Genomic DNA, 8301 nt, shown 5'->3' with positions numbered 1-8301 from the left:
TATGTGTTTGAACCCAAATTAGTGAATCACCCAGTAAAAGAAAAATGACAATGAGAATCAACCAAATTAAATTATATATATATATATATATATATATATATATATATATATATATATATATATATATATATATATATATATATATATATATGGAGAATAACTTTCTATTTTTAAGATTTTCTTTTGACTTTTTGTTTATTTTTAACGTTTGTTTAGGGTAAACAATAAAACAAAGACAAATAATTACTCTTAACGGTTGTAGTTTTAGAGCAAACAAATATTGAAAGAAAAATATTAATTTTGTAATTTGTAATTGTGATTAAACTTTTATTTGTTTGTTTTAGATTTTGATGCGCATTATTATGTTTTTGTTTTAACATTATTATAATACTATGGTTGTGTGTTTATTTGCTTGTTAAGGAAACGTGATTAAGGGAAAAAATCGATATGGGCTTAGTGCTAATTATCAGTTATTTTCGTTTTTTTAGCATTCAATATATTTTATAACTGTGTATATTAAATTATAGTAATATGAAGGCTCATTTATTTATCATTTCCCTGAGCCGTTGATTCGCTTGGATCGGCCCTAATTGTTATCTAAATGTTTTCATTGTATATTGAATATTATTAACCATACATGTTACTATAACATTAACATAAAGAAAATTTTTAAATTTATAATTATTGAAAAGCTATTTAAGATCATCTATGTCACAAGAAAGATTGAGTAGTTTGACTATATTATGCATCGAAAAAGATACGTTGGACAAAATTGATTTTGATACTATTTATAGTGACTTTGCTTTTAAAAATACTCGTAAATGTAATTTTTTTAGTTTTTCTTTGCTATGTTGTGTAATAGGGTTCAAAGCATGTTATAGCCTTTTTTTATTTTGTTGTTTTGTATTAATAGTTTTAGGTTTTTTTGGCTTCTAAGGCTTATCCCAAATCTTTTTTTCGTTTTCATAGGCAGAAAGTCTTCAGCCTACAACTGTATTAATTTTTTGTTCTAATTAATAAAAAAATTCGGTGGTATCACCCTCCTTTACCAAAAAAACATATATCTATAATGTAGGGCCCCATTTTTTTTTGGCCCCGGCCTCAAACTGTCTCGGAACGGCCCTGCTACCTCGTCTGCGATCTACCCAACTTGGCAACTTCACATCGTCTTCTTCGATTCCGGCCAAAGTCGACGCCGGCGAGTCTGCCTCCACTACAACAAACTCCTACGAGTCTGCTCTACCAGAACAGGCATCATCTTCTTCGTTTCATGTAAGTGTTCAACCCTAATGTTCTTAAGTCTTATTTTCGACTTCAACTCATTCCTTCTGCATTTTGATTTTTGACTTCAACCCTATCCATCGGCCAGAACAGACGTCGGCAACTCCGTCTTCGGCCACACTAGAGGGTTCAATTTCTTGATTACGGGTTCCTAAAAGCTTGAATAGGATTCACTTTTTGAATTTTTGTTTTCAATTTCTGATTGCTGTACATCCATTTGAGATTAAATATTTAAATTGCAGGATCCATGGTTCTTGTTGGAATTTTAATTTACCAGACATGCATGAATCAGAATTGCAAATCCATGGTTCTTGTTGAAACGTCAGACCAATGTTTTTTATTTTTTATTTTCTGATTATAACAAGCAGATAAATAAGATGGTCTTCTTATTGAATATAAACTGATGGTGTGAAGAACTTGCAAACAACCCCTCTTCAGCATCTTCGATAGCTTAAAGAAGCTCCGCATGAACCTAATTAACAAAATAATAAGGATTATCTTAATATCCTCAATGACTTGTCAAAGTCTGAAATGATACAAGTGGTAATTGCTCATAAATAGGTGCTATTTGTTGCTACTTTAAGATGTTCATATCATATAATGTTTTTGGATAGAATTTCCCCGTGTTGTTGGTGGGTATGCTATTGCTTTGGGGTACTGAAAGTTGAAGATATTTTTGGAGTTTACTATTTACCTGGGTGCTTACTATTTACCTGGGTGCATCTTATTTCATGTTTGAGGTTATTTGAAGATAGCGTGGAACTTAATTGCATTACATAAAATAAAATCATTTGTTTGGCGGCTTAGACGGATTTGCCCCTCTTGCTTTCATTTGGACTCAAAGATGTATTGTTTTTGGCTTTTTTTGCTTTTAGATTGGTGATTCAATTTATAGTGTGATTTGTTTCTATCTTTTTTCTGTTTTTGCAAACTGGTTTGTATATTTCGAGCTTCCTAATATTGGTCTTTCTCTTTTTTATATAATCTTTTGTTGTTAAAAAAATTGTAAACATGTCATCATATTCCCTTTGGAGATAATTCATAAGTTGTGAGCTCCTATCTTTATAACAATACCGATTGCATTACCAATTTATAGTGACCTTAGATAATTTGCTACCAATCATTAATAGTAATAAACGGCTCTGAAACAAAAACATCATAGGACTTAAAATAAACATACATATATTTTTGAATTATAATATCGAGCATAACTCAAATTAAACAATTCAACAAAAACTCACACAAAGTAAACATGCATTTAAACTGATGGTTAAAAAAGATTAAAATTACACCTATTTGGTAAATTGTTGAGTCTAATTGTGTTGCGTCATGGGCTTGTGTTTTGTATCCGGATTGGGCCTGTCCATCCGTGATTAGCTGGTAGGGTTAGACTATAAATAATGCATGCATGTATGCATTAAAAGGTTAACGTTTGTGATTATTATCGTTTTTAGTTTTTGTAACCCTAAACACCTCTACAGTCGAAGTTCTTAATCGAGCTCTTCTGAGGCGTTGAAGCATTAATCATACGACACATTCAAAGCCATTCTTGTGTTCATAATTACGTTCTTAATTGTTTGTCTGCATAGAATCTATCGATCCTAATTGAACTTTGTTTCAACAATTGGTATCAGAGCAGGAGACTGTGTGATCAATACACATTCCTTCTGTATTCAGAATTCTTTAGGGTTTCCGCTTTTATCGTATAAATAGAAGTCGTCTTCTTCATATCGACGGCAACTCTGTTTCTGATAAAACCCTAATCTCAAGTTTACAGGTCTGATTCTAGCAGCTCACCATGTCTCACGAAGATTCGCAAACAAATCACATCAACATCTCAAACAACATTGGATCCACTACCAGGATTCCCATTCTTTACACTCAAGACTATGAAGTATGGGCGCATCACTTTGAAGATTACGTGGTTGGATCTGAAGACAATGGCTATCTCATCTGGGAAGCTATCACGCTTGGGCCGTTTGTTCACTCAGGAACGAACACAACAGTTAAGTCCCAAAAGGAATATAACAAGCTGGTGGCGGATGTAGAGAAGATGCCACAGGATGAGAAAGACAAGTTGCTGTGTAATGTGAAGGTCATGAGAATGATCAGATTCGCCTTGCAATCTGACACTTTTCGGTTGGTTGGTTCATGCACGACGGCCAAAGAAATCTGGGATAGGTTGAAAGAACTTTATTCAACCGATGAAGATCTAGAACACTCCATTCAAACCTTGCTGCTGTCAGAATTTGGAGTTTTCGAACAGAAACCAGAAGAAAAACTCATACAAACTTTCGATCGGTTCAATCATCTCCTAAGTAAGATGATCAAGCATGGAACAGAAAGAAAGTTGATCGAGCAGAAGGTGACCTTCATGAACGGTCTGAGACCAGAATGGATGGCTGTGGTTTCAACCGTGAAAGCACATGAACAGTTTAAATCTTACTCACTAGCGAAACTTGTGGGAATACTTAAGTCCCATGAGAGTGTAGTAACCAAAGAAGCGAAGGTAGTTTCTGGTGTGGGATCGCTGGCCCTTGTCTCAAAAGGAAAAAGCATTGCAGAAGAAGAAGAAAAGTCTGATATGTCTGAGTGTGACCTTACAAGCGAGGAGTATGCTATGATGGTCACCAATCCAAAGAAGTTTGCACGAAGAAAATTTCCTGTCAACAAGAACCGAAACTGGCAGGGAAGTTACAGTTCTGAGAAGGTGAAGGATGAAGCGAAAAATTCTTCTCAAAAGGATGAAGACAAGAAGGAGAGCAAGCTTGCAGGAGACTCAGGGTTCGACTGCCATTACTGTTGTTGGATTAGGTGTCTAAGCCCATAACTATAATTGGTATGTACTTGAATTGATAGCAGCACAGTCCTTTTGGGTTGCCCTCAACCTAGCAACTGGACAAGGAAATTATGAAAGGAGAGATATTAATTTATAAGATTAATAAATTAATATATATATATATATATAAATGATTTATTAATATGTTAATGGATTAATATATTAATTAGAAATCATTATGTTTAATTAATTGTTAGCCAGAAATTAATCAGAATTGATTTTGGGGTTAAAAGAATTAATTATAAGGTGCAGGGACTAGTTTGCAATTATCTAATAGTTGAGTGGAAGGCTCTAGAACCCCCTTGGAAGAGGGTGGACGAAATCTTTAGGGGAAACCCTAATAATTTCGTCCATAGGGGCTTGGATAAGGCCCTTGGGTTTGCTTAGGCCCTAAGCAAAGGATAACTAGGGTTTCCCTTAAACCCTAGATCCCTCAGCTATATAAGGAGCCTCCTGGTTCATGTTTTTGGTCACTCTTTCTTTTGAAGAAACCCTAAGGCCGAGATTTTGCATGCTCCCTCTCCTCTCTCTCTCTTCTACTTTCCTTCTTGCTAGTTTGGGTATGACTCCATTAGAGGCATTACACTTGTGGTGCTAAAGCTTCCAAGAAGATCAAGATCAAGATCAAGGGAATATCAATTGTTTGCTATAACAATTGAAAGGTATGTAATCCCTAAACCCTAGTTTACTATTTTCGATAATAGCCTCTCTCCTCTAGGGTTCTTGTATTGCAATTCAAAGTTGTATGTTCAATAGTTAAAACATAGATCCAAAGTAGGTTGCATGTGAACTTAGGAATTGTTTTTCTAGTTTATTTGTTTTACCTAAAACCCATCATTGGTATCAGAGCCATTGTTGTTTTAAATTGAATTGCTACAATTGTTGAATTGCAAATTAGGGTTTATAGCTATTAAACCCTAAAGGCCAATTTTTCGATTTCTAGGGTTTTGGATCAAAGGGTTTTTTCGAAAACCCTAGCCTCCAAAGAACCCTAATCGAAATTAGGGTTAGGGTTTTGAAAACCCTAGCCTCCTCCCTTATGAATTTCGAAATATGCTAAGAGGATAACTAGGGTTTCTTGTTTTTTGGATAATTGTTACTTAATTAGATTAATTGGATAATTATCCTTACCCTATTTTTCGAAATTAGAGGGATAAGGATTAGGATTAAATTAATTGATTAATTTAATTAGATAATCCTTACAAGATTTAATAATTTGATTAATAGTTAATTAATAGATAAATATTAAATCTAGTTAATTGGTTTATTTAAATTTGAATTTAATAGCTTAAATTTCGAAATTTATAAACCCTTGAAGTTTTAAAATGTTTTAAAACACACCTTATATATATATTATAATTAAAAGTTTAATATTATATATGTATAAGAACATGGTCAGTCAAATCGCTAGTATGCCTCATTCACGAAGCTAATCTATAAGGGGGGTATAAGGAAACTGCCTATAAAATGGTAGTTGAATGGGTGTCCACTCTCACCCACCGCTTCCTTGATTAGTGGAGGGTCGTTAGCAGAACGGATTTGATAGGACAACTACTTCTCATTAAAAGTATAATGATATTAAAGAAAGTACTAGAACATTATTTTCAAAATCCCAACTCTAGTTACTTTAGGAAAAATGTGAAAAGTATGCTAATCCATGAAATTGCACATTATGCTTTATTGGTCGTTAGTGGAGCGTGTGTGGTTAACCAGCACACTAAAAGGCACTAATAAAGAGTAGCAATGGGTATCTCATAATTGTCATTTTGATGGAGCGTGTGTGGTTTACCAGCACATCAATAGTTAATGATGAAGACAATGAGGTTACCAAGCACATTTGCATGGTTATTCACATCTTGTTTGTGATCCTCGGCATCCCAGTCACAAATAGAAGAGCATAATCTGAGAATAAAACATGCCATTGAATAGTTTCAATGTATCTCAAAAGAATTAGGAATTTCACTTCGTTTGTTTCGTCTAATGGTGGAATTGGTGAATCGTCATTCACCTACCTTTATGAAATTTGCACTTGGATCTCGGCATCCCATTTCTAAGTTGTGAATCTTCATAGTTGGATCCTAACCTTGATACTATATCTTTGGGTTATTCTATTAAGGTATCTTGAAATCTAACTAAAACTTTCTTTCTTTTCAGATGTCTACTCCTGGAAACACTTCTGCTTCGTCCTCCTCCAACCAAAACTTCTCTTTGCTCAATATATGCTCCAAAGTCGTTATGGATGGCTCAAACTATAATGATTGGATGCGCAACATCAAGATGGCTCTTCGCTTCGAGAACAAAGAATATGTTCTTGAAAAGGAGCTCAAAGAGCTTGATGAGAATGAAGCTACTCCTGAAGATCTTGCTGCCTACAAGAAACATTACGATGATGCTACCAAAGTGGCATGCATCATGGTGGCAACTATGTCCCCAGAACTGCAGAGGTACTATGAGGACTACTGGCCTTTCGAGATGAACAAGGACCTTATGGAAAAGTACCATAAGCGAGCTCGTCAAGAAAAGTTCGAAGTAGTCAAGTCACTCATGGCTTGCAAGATGAAAGATGGGGAGTCAGTTGTGTCACATGTGCAAAGAATGCAACGCTACATAGAGCGTTTGGTCAAGCTCAATATTCACTTTGATGAGGAATTGGCCATTGACATGGTCTTGAACTCACTTCCTGAATGTTATGGTCAGTTTATTCTAACTTACCATTTGAACAATACTGAGCAGACCTTGGCCCAATTGCACAACTTGTTGCAGACAGCTGAGGCAGGGATGAAAGGTAAAAGTATACCCTCCACACCTGCTAGTGCCCCTGTTTTGGCTATTGGACAACGAAAGGGGAAAAAGAGGAAAGGTCCTCCCAAGCAAAACTGGAAGAGCAAGGCTCAAGCTGGGTCATCTAGTAATGGCCCAAAGGCTAAGCCCAATGGTTCCACTCCCCATGTTTCTGATCCAAAAGAGGCAGTTTGCTTTTACTGCAACCAAAAGGGGCATTGGAAGAGATCTTGCCCACAGTATCTGCAAGATATCAAGGATGGCAAAGTGAAGCCATCTTCGGCAGGTATTTACACTATTTCTGCTAATAACTCATTATCTTCTCGTTCATGGGTCCTTGATACAGGATGTGGTTTTCATATCTGTTCTGATTTGCAGGGTCTAAAGGAAAATGAGGAGATAGAGCGAGGAAGGATAAACCTGATCATGGGAAACAGAAAGTCTTCACCAGTAACCAAGATCGGAGTTTATCAGCTTCTGCTTAGTAATGATGTTAGATTAGATTTAATAAATTGTTGCTATTCGTCTGAGATGACGAGAAACATTATTTCATTTCATGCATTGTTCAGACAAGGTTTTACATATTCTTTTAATGATTTGAATGGTTCAATTTCTGTTTATAAGAATGGTGTTTTATGTTTGAAGCTTTGCCTTGTAATGGTGTGTATGAAACAGTGACTTGTGTTGATAGCCTAGGAAATAGTGTACTTAATATTGACTTGTCTAATAGTGTAGACAAGGCATGCTTGTGACATTGTCGTCTTGGACACATTAACAAGAAACGCATAGCCCAACTCCAAAAGGATGGAGTGTTGGAATCATTTGACCTAAAGTCAGATGATATGTGTGAGTCTTGTCTTTTGGGAAAGATGACAAAATCACCATTCACAGGGTCATGTGAAAGAGGTGAAGGTCTGTTGGATCTCATACACACGGATGTGTGTGGACCCTTCAGATCAACTACAAGAGGTGCTAATCGATTCTATGTGACCTTCACTGACGATTATAGCAGATATGGATATATCTACTTGATCAAGCATAAGTCAGAAACTTTTGAAAAGTTCAAAGAGTTTAAGCATGAAGTCGAAAATCAATTGGGCAGAAAGATAAAGATACTTAGATCCGATAGAGGCGGGGAGTATCTTAGTATCGAGTTTAACGACTATCTGAAAGAATGTGGGATAGTCTCACAATTGACTCCTCCTAGGACACCACAGTTAAATGGTGTAGCTGAGAGGCGCAATCGAACCTTGTTAGACATGGTTCGTTCTATGATGAGTCGGGCTTCGCTTCCTATTCACTTCTGGGGGTATGCCTTAGAGACAGCCGCCCACATCCTCAATCTTGTCCCTACAAAGAAGGTTGCCAAAACACCTCACGAAATGTGGACAGGGAAAGTT

Source organism: Lactuca virosa, chromosome 5 (assembly GCF_052849685.1).
Source record: "Lactuca virosa cultivar CGN04683 chromosome 5, Lactuca_virosa_CGN04683_v6, whole genome shotgun sequence".
NCBI classification, from domain to species: Eukaryota; Viridiplantae; Streptophyta; class Magnoliopsida; order Asterales; family Asteraceae; genus Lactuca; species Lactuca virosa.
The sequence above is the reverse complement of the archived record's forward strand: the minus strand, read 5'-3'. Positions refer to the sequence as shown.